Raw genomic sequence first — 21,403 nt, forward strand, 5'->3', positions numbered from 1 at the left:
CAACCTAGACTGAGCCTGGCGTTCCTCTTAAAGGGCCGCCTCCCACTCTGCCAGCCACCCATTGGCTGGTCATGACGTCAGTCCCCATACAGTGGCCAGCATTGGCTTCTAGTTACCCTATCAGTTCGCATTCAGACTCACACATGGAGAGAGAGGAGGAGGTGTTAAAGGGAGACAGCAATATCGCATTATAACCAAAGAAACATATTATACAAAATATACAAAACAGGTTCAACAGAAAGAAATAATTGTAAAAACAACAATTATTAAAGGAAAGAAAAATAAAAAAGAATAACGCGACTTCCACCCCTTCACATGTGTACTTGTGTACTTCTATTTTTATGAGAACCTGGGCTCAGATTCACATAACTCTTCTTCAGAACTGTCCTGTCCTGTCCTGGACTCTTAGGCCGGCTTTACACTGCCACTGAAATCTAGCCTGAATCAGATCTGAGTCACTTCAAAAGTGGAATCCGATTTTCTTTAAATAGTCTAAATCCAAACATGTCACATGCAGGTCACATGAAATCCGATTTTGAAAAACCACATCCAGAGGTAGTTTCAAATCCGATCCATATCGGATCTGAGGACATCTGACTCAGTCTGAAAGCAGCAACCACATCCACCCCATTGAGTTATATGCAGGTCACATGCAAGCCACATCAAACTGGCCAAGCGTCACTTGTGCTGCGCAACCCGAGCGCGGAGCCCCGACGTCATTACAGAGCGCGATTATTTACTATTTGATTACAGCGCATATTACAGCACGCTGAGCACATGAGAAAAACAAGAGAGGAGAGAGAAAACATGTGAGCTAAATAGATACAACCAGAGAGAAGAGCGAAACACAAGAGTGAAGAAAAGGAGAGAAAAAGTTACCCTCGTTACCACGATAACCAAAGCAGATATGTAGACGCAGGGCAGCTTTGGGCTGACGCTGTTAAAATCAGATTTGGTCTAGATTTGACTGCTGTGTAAAGCCGGCCTTAGTGGCTAAGGAGACACTACCCAGCATGCCTTGGGGCACGCCCATATTTCCAATGTGTTGAGGGGAGTTAAATGATGTTGTTAATATTGGTTCATATTTATTTGATCATAATGTTATAAATGATGTATTTATTCATTTTACTATACTAGGACAATCTCTTCTCTCTTGGGAAACCAGAGTGGTAGCAAAGTTAAATGGTCCAACATATCCCTCAGTCAAAGCAGCACAAGCAGCATACAGGGGCATTATCAAATTGTTTCAATATTTGAAAAGCATCTAGGCCTGTTGTACTGTTAGTATACCTGTATACTAATCATCAAGTGATGTAAATCTTGCCATTTAGTCTGATATCCAACTATCAGCTTCAGCAAGACAAAGTGAATGTGATGGAAAATGTGATCTCAGTAGGATAGGTTCAGTAAGAATGTGACATGCATTCTGAGTAGTGTTGCCATGTCTGCTTATTTTAAGCGACTTTGGGCTTGTCTTTCACACATATTTGTAGTTGGGTGGGAGGGGGGCTTGTTTCTAAAGTGTTGTTGCTTATTTGGGCTTGCTTCCTAAATGTTATTTTGTCATGTCAAGTACCCCCAGATTAATATTAGGCTAAACATATAGCCTAGGCGCTTCTTTTGTGCTTGTTTTCATAGACCTGGCCACTTGTTTCTCTTGCAAAAGCATTCAAAGCGGCATTGAAGTACAAAGTCTTATAATGGTTTTATTATTATTATTACCAGGAAGACGCCCTAAGTGCCAGGTTATGCTGAAATAACAGAGACTGACACAATATGTCCATATTTGGGCATTCCCAGATATGGGCTTAATATTGATGACATCAGGGATCTCTATATATGGGCATAAAAGGACGAAATCAATGTGTGACTCGCGTTGCGACAACCACACTGGTTATCATGAGACTGGCACAATATGTCCATATACTGTATGGGCATTCCCATATATGGGCTTAATATTTATGACATCAGGGATCTTGCAGCCATATGGAGCATGACATGAGGAGTGACACGCACACGCACGCACATGATCTGCAGGTCTTCATACTAAATGCGACCTATGTATTATTATTACCAGTAAGACGCCCTAAGGGCGAGAAGCGAGGTGCGCAGATGGGCTCATGCACATGGGTGTGTGCTGTGCACGCATCCACCTGGGTGACAGCAGACTGCTGGGCAAGCGCTGGCGCTTTGGCATGGGATCAACTTTGACCGGAAAAATGCGCTGACCTGGTTAGTGATGTCATAGACCACATGAGACTGACACAAAATGTCCATATATGGGCATTGCCAGTTATGGGCTTGATATTGATGACATCAGGGATCTCCATATGTGGGCCTAAAAGGGACAAGGACAGAATTGATTTGAAACATCATTGTGATGTCAGAACAGGTCCGCTATATCCTTCTGCTGAGCTGGGATCAGGTGTCACGCACAGGATCTGGAGGTTTTTATAGTAGGCTAAATATGACCTGCGGTCGCAATCATTACATTAAACAGGATGCCAGTGCGGTAGAGTTGCTCAAAGTGTCTGATCTCGGTTTATTGCTTTTTAAAGGTCTGGCTGCAACATTTCAAAGTAGTTGTTATCTCTCAGTTGACATTTTACAGGAGGACCAGTGTAGAGATCATTGGAATGGTCCAAAAGGTCAGGCGGTGTTTTCATTCACCTTATGGTCAGACACTCATCAGTGCTGTTTGAATAGTGGAAGAATGTAAAGTTCAGATCAGCTGCATGTGACACCAACATCCACATTTCATACATAATTCTTTACACATTTCTTTTTTTTACTAATGGAATTGATGACAAATTCTCTTATATGTTTTACTGGGCAGCTGTGCCTCACTGAGTTCAGACAGAGTGTGCCTTGAAATATTTAGATTCAGAAATGATCACGCTCATGTTCGCAAATGTTTTCTGTTAGAAAATGTTGGGGGTTTCCACCTGACAGACGATATGGTACATAGGGTACATAGGGCTGCTGTCACTATTATTAAGTTTTACTAGACAATGAATTGTCACTCAAATAATTGCAGTTAACGATTTAATTGTGATTCTGTCATTGAACATTATGAATAAAAATTAAATTTCTGTTTGGCTTTTAGGCTTTGTAAAACAAAAGTTGCACAGGGCAGATATGAAAATAACACATAAAGATAAACATTAATAGTGGAAATAGCCGATCTACGTACAAGCTCACACTGCGCTGAATCGCGGCGCATTTTCAGCTTATAGATTTGGTATTTTGACTATTGACTGCTTAAAAATGTATATGAAAATCTTTAACATGGAAATTATAATGATTATATAGGCCCAGGTGATTATAACTGTGACAGGCCTAAGCGTACGTACATTCACCCCACATGACCAGTGTGTCATTAACTGGCCTCACATTATACTGTACGTCAACATTGAACTAAGCTGCTCTGTGTTTATATGTAAACACCAAGTGTCCACACGGTCATTTCCTCCAATCCATCACCACACTTGTCTTCCACTCAGTTGACAGCAGAATGGCGTAAGCCTATAGTTTTTCCGTGCCAGAAAACAATTGCATTTATTTGTATGTTTTATCTTTGGAGGAAACCTAACAAGAAAGCTGAAGAAAAAGGGCAAAAAAAGTTTGAAAAAAGGAAGAAAGTAGAATAAAAGAAGACATTTCTTCATAAGATATTTATTGGGCTTCTCTGCCTTCATTTGAAGAGTAAGGTTGAGATACTGTAGACCATTTAGCTAGGTCCCTGCCAAATGCATGCGTGCGTGTGGTGAGAAGGGGAGAGGCCAGTTGAACAGAGCAAGGGCAGAGCTGCAAGACAAGGGGAAAGCAAGGCACCAATTAACCTTAAAAGCTGCGGTTCCACTGTCTGTCTGAGCCCTTTGGTCCAGATGTGACTTCTGTTTCTAGGATGAAAAACGCTGTCATTATAAGACATGTAGGTCTTGGAGGTGAAGATGTGTTGAGGTGGAGAGTTTCCCCTCCGGTGTCCTCCGTGTGTGTGTGTGTGTGTGTGTGTGTGTGTGTGTGTGTGTGTGTGTGTGTGTGTGTGTGTGTGTGTGTGTGTGTGTGTGTGTGTGTGTGTCTTCAGTCTTCACCTACTACACTTCACCATCATGACCATGATGATGGCTTTCATGGTGATGATTTACATACAGCTGTGTCGTGTCACAAACAACATCAAACACGCCACGTAAGCCCACATTAGAAACATTTAAGGCAGGCTGCGGCAAGTGGATGTTGTATTCTAAATGTTGTACACTGCAAAATACAGTACATCTTAAAGTATTTGGAAGAAGGATATTTGGGGGGGGGGGGGTGCGAATAGGAGAATATCGTTTCTGTCTTGTGGAAACCTCATTATGTTCAAAAACTGTTACTTTTCAGGATTCGAAATTCAAAAACAGCAAAAGTAGCAGATCTACAAGCTCAAAATGTGCCACTTCGCATCGCGTTCTAAGCTTATGGATCTGCTACTTTTTATGCTTTTGTGTGATGCTGTAGAATAGATGATCAAGTAGGGTGTTAATTTACCAGAAAAAGGTTAGCATATGGACAACAACTATATCGTCGTTGTCGGGTAGAAACCTCGTATCTCCAAGTTTCAAATTTGTATGTTCTTTCGCAAAGTAAAGCCCTGCTTCATCATACAAGGCCTTCGCACAAAAGTAGTGAAAACAGCAGATCTACAAGCACACAACGCCTCGCGGTGCGAGGCGTTGTGTGCTTGTAGATCGGCTGTTTTCACTAGTTTAAATCATTTTTAAAATGATAAATGCAAACCGAACGATTTTGGACATACAAGGTTTTCACCCGACAGCGACGATATGTACAGTAGGTCAGTGTGTGATGGGCCTCAGTCTCTTCCCTCTGTCTAATGCCTGATGCCTGTCTGGTGTTTCCAGCAGAGTCCAGTTTGTGATGGTTGCCATCTGAGGAGGCCTCCTCCTCTATCTAAGCTGCTGCTTTGGCGGTAGTTCACTCTATCTCTCAGCACTGCCAGCCACCATGCAGCCTCATGGCCCACTGTGTTGATTTGTTTGTTTTCGCTTTGAGTTGCTTTACTTCTACATACAACCATGGATAGATAATGGGGCCAGTGCTCATGCAGGGGCCCTAGACTACCAGGGAGCCTGGGCCATGAGGCCCATTGAAAATGTATTAAAGCGTATAAATTATAAGCTCAAATACGTGGGCCCCTCAGCCTATAAGGCCCCTTCTTCATGGCTGTAACAGGGCTTATGGCCATCCTATATGTCCCTGTTACCTGGTCCTCTCCTACATGGCCGGAGTAGTAGTGTGTTTGCATGCACAGTGCCCACCATTAAAGATAACTGGTCCAGGGGCTTAAATCCTTCATCTTAATCCATCTCTGCATACAGGACTTTATATTACACATGCATACATTCACCTAGTGTTTCTCAAACATTTTCATGCCAAGGACCCGCAAATTGATATGTTTTGTGCCAGGGACACCCAGAAGCAATCTTAGTTCCCAGAGGTCTTTTCTTCCAGAGAAAATGTATGTTGAAATAATTTAATTAAAAATATTTTTTCAAAATATTCTCAATATTTCAAAAATAGCAGATGTACATGCTTGTAGATCTGCTATTTTTGAACAGCCAACGTATAAATGGTTGAATGTTTGCAATGCTACATTAACTACTTTTGCTGGGGACACCCTGGAACCTCTCCGCCCAAGGACCCCTGGGGGTCCCCAGACGACCCCACTTTGAGAACTTACTATACAACTGACAAATGCTTTAATATAAAGCATTTTCATATTTTTTAACCAGTGCAGGCTCTCTATTGAAAAGAACTGGCAAGATATTGCAGGTATAGTGCATGGGCACTTTCAGGTGGATCATCCTATTTTCTCCTTAAAGGTTTTATCGACTGACAGATTGATACATTTAGTGGACGTTAAACAGCTAATGGACTGGCCAAAGGACCAGATCAGCACCAGTATATCCAGTTGGTCCAAATGGGTTTCTGCTTGTAGTGCTGGTTATATGGTCAGAGTTTTTATTAGACTATAAATATACCTACAGTATGTCAGATCATTTGAGGTTATTTCTGCAGTGCTGCTGCACCTCTTCACCACTAGAGGGCAGTAGAATTTTATAATGGCAACATCGCAAGTACCATGTGGATCTCATTTAACTGGGCACCCCCTGGAACCCCCTCAAGGACCCCTGGGGGTCCCCAGACTCCCCTTTGAGAAGCACTGTCCTGAGAACCATCTCCCTGAGGAGGTTCAGGTCCTTTAGCGCAGTGGTTCTCAAACCTTTTAGCTCGAGACCCAAAAGAAAAAGAGAAAGAGAAGTGTTCCCTGCAAATGGGTTACAGAAACAGTAGGCTACTACAGTAGCCTACACTGATTTACCACGCAGGCAGGTCCAGGTGTGTGCATTGTGGTTCCTGAGATGTGTTTGTTTTAGTGGGAAATAGTATTTTTTAAAGATATATGTATTTACATTTGTAGGACTTTTGTATAGATATTGTAGATGGTATATTGTTTGGTACACACACACACACACACACACACACACACACACACACACACACACACACACACACACACACACACATGCTCGCACACACACGAACGCACACACACACACACACACACACGCACACACACACGCACACACACACGCACACACACACACACACACACACACACGTCTTTGAGGTACACCCACGCCTTCACTCAGAGACTTCTATACATTTCATGCACTCACCAGCACCACACTACATGACCTCATACACACCTAGTACTAAGGGCCGTACTAATGGAAACAAGCTGTAAGCTTTTTGCTTTCTCCTTTTGATTATGGTGGGTCAGATGTGTACATGTATGTAGCCTCATGTGGCATATCGTTGTTGTCGGGTGGAAACCTTGTATGTCCAAAACCGTTCATTTTGTATTTATAATTTTTAAAATGATTTAAACTAGTGAAAACAGACGAACTACAAGCACACAAGGCCTCGCACTGTAGATCAGCTGTTTTCTCTACTTTTGTGCAAAGCAAACTTGGAGATTCAAGGTTTCTGCCCGACAGTGACGATATATTATGTTTTATTTATTTTATCGAGCTTGTACATCTGCTATTTTTATATACATATATCTGGCATTAGACATTATATTTTATTTTATTTTTCTCTCCTTGGCACGAAAAAGTTTGAGAACCACTGCCTTAGGCCAAGAGTTCCAAAACTTTTCAAGACGTGACCCCCCAAAAATAGTCATATTTGAACTGGGAACACCCTCCCCACACACACACACACACGCACACGCACGCGCGCACACACACACACACACACACGCACACACACGCACACACACGCACCACCACCACCACCACCCTGACAAGCACTTGGAATTGAAGGCATTACATTTTGTTCCACAGCTAAATATCATAAAAATAGCCCAACTAAGGCATTGTGAGCAATGTTTGCCTCTTTCTTATATGATACTTGACAATTCGGCCAATTTGCTATCAAAAAGCTCTTAAAATTCCTTAAATTGTCACTTTAGAAATGTGCAGTTCGGGAAGCGCTGCCTTAGGCAACAAAGGGTTTTTAGATCACAGCACTATAGTCCATTCCCTGCCGGCTGTAATAAAGTGTACAACTCCTTCAACGGCTGTCTGGCTCAGGCACCTTGGAGGATGTTAATTTCACTGGACTCTTCTTGCTGTATTGTACTGTTTCAGGTGTCTATTTTATTTTATTCCACTGTCAATTGTTTTGTTTTTCTCCTTTTGTTGTTGCTGTTTGTGATGATGTGGGGCTGCTGTAACATTTGTATCACTGTACATTTCTCCTCGGGGACGATGAACAAAGTACCTACCTACCATCAGATGAAATTTGTGCATTTCTATTTTTATCTGTGCTTGAATATAAAAAAAGAAAACGAAAAGGCCTCTTGTAAAAAAAAAAATATAGAGCAAAAAGCAATCCATGTGATAGCTGTTGGAAGCCGACACAGAAGCATAGACTGTGCTTTAATATGTCACTGGTGAAAATGTATCTGTTTGGCTTATTTCTTCTCCACTCTCATTTTAGAACCGGAGTAGAATCTATTATGTTCTTATTGCCCAATGCTACTACCTTGGGGAATAATATTTATTTTCACATTTAGCCGAGTGCAATAATTGTGTACACTTATTCCATGGCTCAATTATATTGCAGTTTATCTTACTTAGTATTTTAGAACCTTTGTGTGCAGAATTTTATAACTGTGTTGCTATTTTAAAACCTGTGATCCTGGAAGAAGCTGTTTGTTTAGTGTGTGTGTGTGTGTGTGTGTGTGTGTGTGTGTGTGTGTGTGTGTGTGTGTGTGTGTGTGTGTGTGTGTGTGTGTGTGTGTGTGTGTGTGTGTGTGTGTGTGTGTGTGTGTGTGTGTGTGTGTGTGTGTGTGTGGCGCGCACTATTGTGGCATTAACTAGCACTACACATTTTGTAGTGTTTTATACAAAGTCAATGAAGGCGTTCTATCTATCTATCTATCTATCTCTCTCCCCCTCTCCTCTCCTCTCCTCTCCTCTCCTCTCCTCTCCTCTCCTCTCCTCCTGCCATAAGAATCTTGATCTGTAAGAAGTGACTCTAACAACCAATTTAGCATGCTCGCCTCCGAGCAGCACATACTGTACTGACAGCGTACAACTTGAAACCTGACATGGCCTGTGGGTGTGTGTAGCAGTGTGATGCAGTGTGGAACACCTATCTTCCATTAGATCTGTCACCTCTGTGAAGTAAGCTACAGCAGAGCAGAGGGTTCACGTGCATGTGCATGGTGACAAAGAGTCACAAAGCGAAACAGCCCAAGTGTCAGTCACATACAGTATGAACATGTACACGGGTCAACCATAGTTCAACAGCTCAGCGGGAGCTAGGAATAGACGCTAACTACAGTATGTCTTATTGTATTGCGGTTCAGGAGACGTTAAATGAAAGTCTATCCTTGGAAACATGTGTGGGAGCCGCGCATCAACGCAGTTCAAAGGGTCAAACTTTCTTGCATAAAGGCACGTGAAACTCCTCTTTTTCATGAGCAAATTACGCAGGGTATTGAACAAGAGGGAAAAAGATTCGAGCACTCAAAAATGAACGGAGGAAAATCAATGTACTTTAATCATATATTACCAAAAATATAAAAACCAACACGATCAAACTGGTCTTCAGTTTGGTGTTCGAAACATTTTTTATTTTATTTTATACACTCCATTTCCCCCCGCTAATAATAATACTAATACTATAGTGTTCCCTAACGTCAAACAACAACAAAACTAAAGAAGTGCTACTGTTGCATTGACTTCTGTAGCATAATGTAATTCAGTGGTTCTGTGAAGTCCTCTTGTTCTTTCTCTCTACGTCGTCCTCAGACAAGCCCTCCATCTGCGTCTCCAGTCATCTTGGTTCTCCATACATCTGGCCAGCTCATTTGTGCTTTCTGCACCAGCATCTTTCTTTAGTACGTCCACGAAGGTCTGAGATGTCCCCTTGATCGATGCCTGTGTGTTGGTTTGGTTCCCACAGTACAAGCTTTTTGTTTTTTTGGCCCGGATGTTATCTGTGTCGGTGGCAATGGCTGGCTAGTCTCATTGTTGGTGATGTGCTCGCCCTGGTTGTTGTTCAGTACAACACGTAACATTCTGGTGTAGCACCCGTCCAAGGACTTCTGTAGGGCTTGCGTTAGTGTCCAGCATTCACAGCCATAGAGGAGAACGGACTCTAACCTTTAGCTGTGCTCCGAAAACATATATGTTCATCAAATGCCATAGTCAGGTCAATACATTTGCTGTTATATTGTTGCAAAGTATTACTCTAGTAAGGTGTAAAGTTGTATACTTGTAAATAAGATTATCTCTTCTCTATGAGTGAGCTGACAACATTGGGTTGATTCCATGTTTGTTTATGGTATGGGTTGTTGTATGCATGGTTATATAGTGTTATCTATTTCCTTGCAGGCCTTTCTTTGGGTCTCAATAGTTGTAATGGTCTTATTAATGACAACATAGACAACCTGCATTCAGTGTATGATGATGGCCTGATGACCCAAACATCTGCTCCTTGAGTCACTTTTTTCCACTATGTCACCTTTTTCACTTTGTAATACAACATGATATATAAGAAAGAGACCCAATGTCCAGAAATGTGTTTGAGAACCACTGATTTAATGTGCGAGACGCAGGAACAGACTAGACAGTCGGCCCGTTCTGCCAGCCAGACGGTAAACATTTACCAAACCGGCGGTTAGTGTAACATTCACACGGTCATTGTGTTGCTGATTACAGAGAGCAGGGTTCCTGGGGTGGCCTGCATGTGGAGACAACCTGAACTTTCACGACGGCAATATATGGGAACAAAAGAGCCAGAACAGATGTGAATCTGCGCGACTTGTGTTTGTACCTGCTCTGTGTGTGCGTGCGTGCATGCGTGTGTGCGCGCGCGTGCGTGCGCGCGTGCGTGTATCTGCCTTCTCAGTAAATGGGGCAAAACTTTGTAACTCTTTGCCTATGGATATAAAAATAGAGACACATGGTGATGTGTCTAACAGAGGCCTCAAACTATGGTTGAAATCAAATCAACTGTGCCCACATGAATAGCTTATGTCTATGCTTGTTGATGATGTTAATTATTACTATAGGACCTTGCCCGGGGGGTGTGCACAGTATATGAGGGATTGAATGTAGGAGTCTCAGAAGTATAATGTTGGAGAACCCAGACCTATGAGTAATGTCAGTCATCTCCAAATTTTTTGGACATGCGGATGTTACTTGGCGGTGACGCAGTACAGGCGGCGGCGGTATCAGTGATATCAAACATTTGGGCACTGTTTCACCCGTTTATGCCCATATATGGTGTTCTGTGTCCAGGCCAGTATGTGATGTCAGTACTATGTCAGAGTACTGTAGACAGACGGTGGACAGACAGACATTCCGTAAATTACACAATTTTCAAATCATTCCATCATACGTACATTCTGGATCAACAGAACCTCTGAAAACGATCAGAGAATTAAGGCTTGTAGAACATTAAGGCTTGTAGAACATACACATTTGAAACTTGGAGATACAAGGTTTCCACCCGACAACGACGATATATAATCTTTTATTACAAAGTGAAAAGGGTGACATAGTGGAAACAAGTGGCTCAAGGAGCAGATGTTTGGGTCGTCAGACCATCATCATACACTGAAAGCAGGTTGTCTAATCTATGTTGGCTACTGTACTGTATACGTATAGGCAGTTTGCCTATTAGAGGTAGCCAATTAAGAGAATTTGACATCTCCTGCCCGCTTCCGTTTCGTCCTTGCAGTCACGCAAGTTTGTCCTCCTAACAGTACTATATATGACTTGCTGCTTATCAGAAATGGAGATTCAAAGATAAAATGTAAAGACATTTAAAAATGTATTTTCGTGAACAGAAATGATGAACGGATGACAGCTTCCCTTCTCTTTCAGGAGGCGTACGTGAGACTGGTGAGTGAGGGTTACAAATTGTAAAAGAGTTTCTTTTTAATCTTTTCAGACAATTGCCTAAAACAAGTATAGTAATAGCAGGCAGCGTGTGTGTGTGTGTGTGTGTGTGTGTGTGTGTGTGTGTGTGTGTGTGTGTGTGTGTGTGTGTGTGTGTGTGTGTGTGTGTGTGTGTGTGTGTGTGTGTGTGTGTGTGTGTGTGTGTGTGTGTGTGTGTGTGTGTGTGTGTGTGTGTGTGTGTGTGTTTGTGTACTTGTACTTCCAGCTGACCCAGACCTGGAGGTAATTGCTGGTTAGATCAACCGTGGAGTAAAATCATCATGTCCTACTGATGCCTTAATGTCTCTGTGGGTTTTTCTTTTCCGCCTGCAGCAACAGTGTGCGTGTGTTTGTATTACTAGGACATTTGTCCTCCCAAGTATATGGAAGTTGTGTTGTTTAATGGTCCAAAACAATATTTTCAGAGAGTTTTACAATTTGAAAAAGATTTCAGATTGGGATTAGGATTAAGCATTTAGAGATCAGGTTTAAAGGGTGTGGGGTTAGAGTTATGCTTACTTTACTTTATAGTCTGCATGTGTGCTGGAAAATTGCTGTTCTGTAAGCCATAAAATAGCTGATCTACATGTAAATCGGCTATTCTTGGCAATTTTCAATGACTTGCTAACATTTTTGATGTCCTCATAAGTAGCAATACAAACATGTGCGTGCGTGCGTGCGTGCATGCATGCTCATGGATGTGGTGAGGACGGAGATGAGAACTATAGAAGAGGGTCTGTGACGATGACTGAGTGCTGAGAGGTACAGAGCAACACCTCTGTGTTTCTGTACACACACACACACATTCTTCTCCGTCACTTGAAAGGGGAACACGACTTGTGTGGGTTTTTGAGTTCTTTTTTTTTGTTTTGTTTTGAACACAGATCAGCAGCCGGAAACGGGGGCGATGTGATAATGTAGTGCAGTTGTGGAGGCTGAGTGATTTGTGAGTGATTTTATGTAGAATATGCAGTGTGCCTTATATATCATTATTTAACTTGCTCACACGTTGTGAGCTTGTAGATCTGCTGTTTTCACTAGTTTGGGTCCCGGCCAAACATGTCATTTCTCTTTTGGGTCTTAAGCTAAAATGTTTGAGATCACTGAGCTATAGCCCACAAATGTTGTAAAAACTGGACTTCTGAAATTTAGGCCGGCTATGTGAGGCTACAGGTCTGACACCCATCTTCACTGTTATCTGTCAGACAAAATTAATTTAAATCTAGTAAAAAAACAAGCTCATTTTAGAAGTTCCATTCTTCCGTGGCTGGTTTGAGTGAGAAAGCTTTCACTTCTAATGTCCCTACAGTTCAAATGTCTACTGTAGTTTGTGATTCATTTTTCAACTTGATGAAAGTTGTACATTTTGGTCCAGGTGTTTTATGTAGCCTAGTTTTAAATGAGGCTTTTGGTTCCATTTGCGCTCCCCAAACAATCAAAACATGTTTTGACTGATTGATTTTAATTCAGTGTTTTATTTACAGGCTGGCCAGGGCTTATGACCACTTTGCTTCAGTTTATTTGTCACATGACAAGTTTAACCCATTAAAAACTGGCAAAGTATCTTTGTAATTTTAGATTTTAGCTATATACAGTAGGCCTATAGCAAAATATGTTTTTGAGTGGTGTCTACTGCTCCAACATTTAACCGTGTGTATTTGTCTGTCCATATGTCCATAATATGTACGAGCATGGCCCCAACAGCTGCAATACCGCTAGGTTACCTACCTTCAAGTGGTTGAGCAGCCTAAGGCACCGCTCACTCACACTGGGTGTGATTTCTCAGAAAACTCCTTTGATTTAGAACAGTGGTTTAGAACAGTAGTTCTCAAAAATAGCAGATACAGTATACTTTTTAACACTAATATTCTCTTCATGGGGGTCCCTGGCTCAAAACATTTTCAGATGGGGTGGGGGGGGGTCCACGGCCAAATGCATATCCTTTTGGGGGTCCTTGGCCTGAAAAAGTTTGAGAACTACTGATTTAGAATCGGCATCAGGTCTAATGGGTTGAGGGTATAAAAGAGTGGGTGGAATTATAGGAATTATATAACAGACCGATATCTGATAATAGTGTTCAAAGGCAGAGTACACCTTAGTCTGTTGAGCAAGTAAAAGACGTCTCACGTAGCAGCAGATATCAAATATGTATGAGATGACTGTGAACTCTTTCAAAGTCATGAACGAAAAAAAGCCCAGACTTGAAGCCATCAAACGTATAAAGAGCTGTCTATCATCAACAGACCAGGAAGACTAGACTGGTTCATCACAGAGCCAGACACCACAGATATAGCACTTAAATGAAGTTCATTTCATTGTGAGGCGGAAAAGTATCCCCATTATCCCCGGAAAATTCTGCATTTAAATAGACTATATTCAGATTCATGTTATTCCTACTGAACGGCTTGTATGTAATTCTTCACGCTAGGCACCAGATTATAGGGTAGAAACCATGTCCTACTCAGTTCCCTTCTCTCCATCCTCATAAGACCCAGTTTGCCTTTGTTCCTAAATATATAATCTAAATGGATTGGTCTAAGAAATATTGCATGTGAGGGTACCGCTGGCTTATAGTGGTTAAAGTGCATACTGTACTAGTGTTTTAGTACTCGAGTCAATGACTCGTCTCGAGTCAGGACTTGAGTCCAAATTTTCATTGACTCTATCTTGTCTCGGTCTCACCCATGATTTTACTTGGTCTCGACTCGGTCTCGGACTAAATGACTAAGGACTCTTCCTCCACTCGCGTCAAGAGTCAAGACAATGCAAGGAAATAATTGTATACCCATATTATGAGGACTCGAGCCCATTCACATTAACATTATAAGAGAGCTACGTTGATGAATTACTAGATGATGTGTGTAAATGGTTTAGTAGATGTGTGTAAATGGTTTAGTAATGTTTTTTTTTTAATCTGGTCTTGGTCTTGATTTGGTCTCGACCCCCATTGGTCTCGGTCTTGACTCGGACTCGACCCCCTCCTGCACTCGGTTTTGACTCAGAATTAGTCTGGATTTGGACTTGCTTTAGGTGGACTCGACTACAACACTAGTGCATACCATAAGCTTTAATGCAGCCTGACTCGGGTCTTGGGTTCGATTCCCAAGCCTGACGACCTTTGCTGCGTGCGCTGTCACTTCCCGTCTCTCTCTCCTGTCTCTCTATACTGTGTACTATCAGTAAAGGAAGAAAAGCCCCAAAAAATATATAAGAAAGATTGCATGTTTTGAGAATTTGTTGTGAAAGAAACCCTCTTGCATTGCTAGACTGTTTTCTTGAATCATCAAGACCCTGAAGTTACCAGGCTTAAGAATGCTTTGGTCAGAATTTACAGGATCGACATCAATGGGTCACATAAAGCAAGCTCCAAAACAAATCAAAATGGCCTCTGTTATATTCCCATGCATTTTATAACAGTGTGGGGCGCCCAACACAACACAACACAAGCCTGGATATTACTCATGATGAGCAGATATTCAGTCATCATGAAAAATTCATAAATAATTTCGTCATTGAAGCGAACAGGAAACATATAGCCTACAGCTGTTTTATTCTCGCAAATTAGGGTGACTCGAGTATTACAAATCTTTTTCTTTGAATCTGGCACAAATACTGTATATATATAAAAAATAACATGCTGCACCTGCACTGGGTGAGCGTAACGGTAACAGGGTATCAGGTTTATCTCAGAGAAGTGAATATACATAATGCTGTATATTGTTTCTGTCAGGTGGAAACCTCACATGTCCAAAAGTATTACTTTTCAGAATTCAAATAAAAAAATATCAGGAGCAGCAGATCCACAAGGTCGAAAACACGTCACGTCGTGCTGCGTTTTGAGCTTGTAGATCTGCTATTTTTTTTTTTTTTTTTAAACTTTGTTTATTTGATTTTCAAATGAAGCATTAAGGCAATGAAGTGGTACAATAATAGGAGTAGCAGCTTCTTTTGTACAAACATCAAATATAAAACAGTGATATAAGGAGTAGATCTGCTATTTTTGATACTTTTGTGTGACACTGTAGTTGTATGATCAAATATGGGCAGAGGAACAATATACATATGTATTTATTTTACAGTACATGGCTCAACAATTCACATTTAACCCACATTTAAAACACATTCAAACAAACAGTTAAACCTGCTACATCTGACAAAAACAGTGTTAACGGGGTGAGAATACGGTGCCTATTTTAAGTAGCAAAGTGATGATGACAGAGGGAATAATATAATAATACATTTTCTTTCTCTATAGATGCTTTTTCTGGGCCAGTGGGACTTTGCAGCGTCGCAAGTCGCAACCCATTCGCCAGAGATGAAGATTCTTCTTTTTTGCCCGTGTATGTTTGTTTCTTCAAAGCACGGGTATACATCTGTATGTTTGAAGGCCGCCAGGCAGCCCAGTATCACTGGGCGGATTGGTGGAGGCCAGGGGGGATCAGAGTGACTTTCAGAGTGGCTTTCCTCTGACTGACTTCATGATGAGAAGCAGGCCAGGGACGTTTTATGCAAATCCTTCCAAATTGGGGTGGAAGTGCAGAAGTGCACTTCACGGGCTGTATTATTAACTGTGGCACTGTAGTCTTTAATAAAACCTTGGAGGCATAAACAGTGCTACCAGCCCGGCTGCCACGTTCACACTGAATCAAAGTCCCCTGCCTTTCCAAAGCCATGTGTGTCTAATACTTCACCGTGCAGCTCAGCGTCTTGGCACTGCTGTAAACCACTGCTGTGTGTATATACCAGCACCCCTTGCTCATTGCCACTGTTGGGTTGCTTGTTGTGTAATTGCATTCCTTTCCATTTTCTATCTTCTTGTACTTTATTGTGTTCTCTCTCTCTCTCTCTCTCTCTCTCTCTCTCTCTCTCTCTCCCTCTCTCTCTTTCTCTCTAATTTTTTGTGTTTCTCTGTATAGCACTTTGGTTGGCTATACTGTCATTTTAACCCATTTAGGACAGGAACCCCTTTTGGGGTTTTTACCTTTCAAGATGGGAACTCCTTTTGGGGTTCTTGTTGCTATGTACATTATATAGCAACATAACCTTTTTATTATTATTATTGAATATCTTTTATTATTATTATTTATTTATTTTCCAGAAAACCTAGATCAGGATTTAGAAGGCGTTTTTAGAATCAGCCTCAGTCATGTGCTTTATAAATAAACATTGAGTTGAGTTGAGTACATTCACTCTTCTACTGTACAACAATTTTGAGGTACTTTTACTTTACTTTATACTCCACCACTTCTCAGAGGCAAATATTGTACCTTTTCTTTATTCTTAACAGCTTTAATTACTATTTGCTTTGAAGATTTGGGTTATTATTACAAAACATACAGTATGTACGTTTAACATACACTATTTTATACTTCGGGCTAACTATAAGCAAGACAAAGCCAACATACAGTAACTATAGTAGTAAAAAAGATTTCATTAAGGTGTTAAACAGGATGATATCATTTTCAGTGTATAATATTTAACGACAGGTTTTAGAGTGAATTCTCTCCCAGAGCAAGAACATAAAAGCCTCCGTAATATAATTTAACAGGAAACTTGTACAGTAAGCGAAAGTACTACAAAGTAACGTATTACAAAGTAATATGTAATGCATTTACATTTTGAAGGTAACTTCTCCCCCCCCCAAAAAAACTTTTTTGTTCATTGCCTGGCAACTATCAGCATTGTCAGGGACGTGCTGGCCATTGGGAAAAGCGGGACAACTCCCGAACGGCCCGAATTATAAATAAAATGTCGGCCTTCGTTCCATTTTATACATTTTTTCACAAAGCAAAGCCCTGCTTCATCATACAAGGCCGTTGCACAAAAGTAGTGAAAACAGCAGATCTACAAGCACACAACGCCTCGCGGTGCGAGGCGTTGTGTGCTTGTAGATCTGCTGTTTTCACTAGTTTAAATCATTTTTAAAATGATAAATACAAAACAAACGGCTTTGGACGTACAAGGTTTCCACCCGACAACGACGAAATACAACTCATGTAATTGGCCCACTGGCTTGTCACTTGTCATGATCCGAAATGGCAAATCTTTGAGTAGCAGCAGCGCTATAGAGAGAGATCTCTCTCTATAGCGCGCAATGAGGGCCTCTACAACTCTTTTTCCCGGGCTGAATCAGGGGCCCAGCACGTCCCTGAGCATTGTGCAGCAGCATCTCCAGACATCAGCTGTGTGCTTTTTATGAGCGGCCGCTGCCTCAGATTGTATGGGAGCTGGCGTTGTTTCCCAGCACACAACAGCTGTCGCCGGGTGATTTATAGGTTAGAAAACACAGAAACACTCCAAAAGGTTCAAACAGCACACAAAGTGGCAACGGCAGGTTTCAAGTTTATACTTGGAAAAATGTTACAGACTTTAAATTGCTATGTGGGCCGAGAGGTTGAGCTGCAGTGGAGGAGGCATTATTAGACAGTGGTGGGAAAAGTACTGCACGCGTTTTACTTAAATAGAAGTAGCAATACTGCAGAAATGTGGAAATACTCTGTTACAAGTAAAAGGTATTGGTATCAATTACATTTACCAACCCTTTTGGTCTCCTGATATTTTCGTCAGGCCAAATTTGAAAGAAACTAGCATTATGGGTATTCCACATTTTGGTGACAGAGCAGTAGAATGTTAAAAGTTAATGAGGCGTCACATGTCAGCGTGACATGAGGCGTGATGCCTCATGTCACACTGAGGCGTGATTTGATGTCTTGCTGACATCAGATCCCTGATATCATCAATATACGTCCTTCACCCCTTTATGCCCATATATGGACCCATATCTGGGAATGCCCATGGACATATTGTGTCAGTCTCATGTGGTCTATGACGTCGGACATCTATGATGTCAGACGTCAGTCATCTCCATATTTGGGAAAATATGGCCACTTTTTGGCCAAAGTTGATGCCATGCCAAAGCGCCAGCGCTCGCCCAGCAGCCTGTCGTCACCCATGGCGGATGAGTGCACGTGCCCATGTGCGCGGGTCGCTTCTCGCCCTTAGGGCGTCTTACTAGTATTTATTTGAGTAAATTGAATAATTGAGACGTGACACGTTGCGATGCATTTGTACTTTTCACCTATCTTGAAATGCCCAAAATCTAAGCCTTATTGCCGAGGCCCATAGGGTCAGGAGCTTATCTCCTGTTTCCGTAGCGTGAGGCGGCTTGATGTGCAAGTGCATACCCCAGCCATGATGTACAAGTTCACCCCCTGGACATGACGCTATAGTATGTAACAGGGACTTCACCACTAATCCAACCCTTGATGCTGAGTGCATAGCAGGAGGCACAGGGTCCCATTTTTATAGTCTTCGGTATGGATCGAACCCCGACCCATATGTCTCAGGGCGAACACTCTAACCACAAGGTCACCACTGAGCTGGCCAAAATAGGGATTGATTATTGTTGTTTTAAATGATCGAGGACTGATTATCAAAAGATCGATGAGTATTATTAACCGTTGCAGCCCTAATCTGCTATTTTCAGCGAGCGTTGGCCCCATGCAGAGCAGGCATGCTGTGGTTAGACTGAACATAACCACAGGACATCATCTGAGCACTTTGTACAAGCACACGCCACTTACATGTAAATGTAAACACTGCAAATGGAGCGTTTCCATGACGACAGCCACAACAACCATTATCGTCGCTGTCGGGCACAAACCTCGCATCTCCATATTATTTCAACTTTCTATGTTTTTTCTTTCTCGCAAATTAACGCCCTACTTGAGTGTCACACAGAATGAGTGAAGATATGTGACCAGTGGTTGAAAAAGTACTCAAATGTTTTACTTAAAGGGGAAGACCACCCATTTTCATGAACTATGTCATTAATATAACTTAGAGGAGTTGTGTGGAAATAGAAAAAAAGTTCCCCCCCTTCTGTGTTGCCTAGAATTGGAGGATTGATTTTGGGTTTTGTATTGTAAAGTACAATGTGTGATGTCATCAAGTTGTAATTTACAATACAAACCCCAAAATCAATCCTCCAGTTCTAGGCAACACAGAAGAGGGGGAACTTTTTTTCTATTTCCACACAACTCCTTTAAGGTATATTAATGACATAGTTCAATATCGAAAATGGGTGGTCTTCCCCTTTAAGTAAAAGTATCAATACTGCAATGTAGAAATACTCTGTTAGGGTGCCCTCACACCAAAATATCTATGATAGTGGAATCCGCGTTCCGCCAATGCGCCAATGAATTTCAATGAGAGTGAAGCGGTTTCATGCCAGCAGAGGATTTCTGCAAAAAACGCTCCCTTATCATTGAAATGCATTGGCGGAACGCAGATTCCACTCTCATAGGTATTTTGGTGTGAGGCTGAGGCCACCCTTACAAGTAAAAGTCCAGAATTCAAAATGTACTTGAGTAAAAGTACGAAAGTGTTGGCACCAAAATGTACTTAAAGTACCAACAGTAAAAGTACAAAATGTTTTATAGATCATCTATTTTCAAATAGCCAAGGTATAAAATAGGGCTAAAGTGGTTTATGCGTGTTTTATACTGTTATAATGTATATCTGCAAAGTAACTAGTAACTAAAGTTTTCAAATAAATGTAGTGGAGTAAAAGTACAATATTTGGATCCGAGATGTAGTGGAGTAGAAGTAAAAGTATTGGAAATTGGAAACACTCAAGTAAAGTAGCCTACAGGTACCTCAAAAGTGTACTTAAGTACAGTACTTAATTAAATATACTTAGTTACTTTACAACACTGTATGTGACACATTGTGAACTTGTAGATCTGCTATTTTCACTATTTAAAAATGTTTTTGGAGCTGTGTGAAGCACAGGCTCCCTATACGTGGCTGTGTGGGTCTGTGTGTCTGTCTGTCTGTCTGTGTGTGTGTCTGTGTGTATGTAGCCTGAACTTCCTAAACTTCGGCACGCCACTAGTCCCACAGTTTTGCCACCACACACTCGCGCCATATGTCAAATCGACCGGCTTACTCGGGAATCGTGGGCTATTACTTTTCTAAGAGAAAGGTTCTATAGTTTAATTGATATTAATTTATTAGTGAATTAATTTTCCCCATTGACTTATAATGGGAATTGCAAAAACTCACATTCAATTATTTGTCTCTCGCAAACCATAGGGCTAGAGTTTCAAGACTTGGAGAGGAGGTTCATAATGATTTCAAGGATTAAATAAAAAATAATTGTGTCATTTGGCCGCATGGTGGCGCCATAACACCCCACTTTACGTTTTGGCCTGTAACTCTTGAACCGTAGGTCGGAAAATTAAAAATATTTTTTCCCTGGATTCCTTGGGTCATGACGCATCTCCCCATATAGGCCACGCCCATTTGCGCCATGATAGATTTTCCGCCATCTTGAATTTTCTCCAAAACACACTTTTTGCTCCTTCTCCTACATATTTTCTTCAAATGTCACAAAAATCGGTACACATGATCCACACACACACACACACACACACACACACACACACACACACACACACACACACACACAGCTCCACTTCACACGGGTGTGATTTTTTAAATAGGCCTAATACAAAAAAATATGTTTTGGGGGGGACTTGCCAGGTTTCTTCTGGCAGACGACTGCAATAACCATTTGTGAAATGAAATGAGAGATAACGAACATCTGTGGGGTCTGAAAGTTATGATAATTAAAAGTCAATCAGGACCTTTTGTCTCGCTAAAAAAACGAAAAGGAATCCCTTTCGTGTTAGGCTACTCGAAGAATCTAACAAGAAAAAAAAGGAAAAAACAGAGTTTGATTTGTGTGGGAAAGCATGAAAGCAGCATTCTGGGCTGCCAGAGCCTCTGCTCTCTAATTTACAAAAACTGCTAATTATTATAATGATCTTTAACACTGCCTTTGTTCCCTGTTCTTCAGACACTGCAGACATTAATTC

The 21,403-nt window shown here is 41.4% G+C and overlaps 1 protein-coding gene across 1 annotated transcript in view; it reads right to left on the reverse strand.

Moving 5' to 3' along the window:
- The window catches only part of LOC308304652 (nicotinamide N-methyltransferase), a gene marked incomplete at both ends in the record, with an annotated part of 37,939 nt that overhangs the window by 14,305 nt on the left and 2,231 nt on the right, over nucleotides 1–21,403 (reverse strand). The window lies entirely within an intron of this gene.

The sequence above is a fragment of the Nannobrachium achirus genome (assembly GCF_963921795.1).
Source record: "Nannobrachium achirus genome assembly, chromosome: 19".
Classification (NCBI taxonomy): domain Eukaryota; kingdom Metazoa; phylum Chordata; class Actinopteri; order Myctophiformes; family Myctophidae; genus Nannobrachium; species Nannobrachium achirus.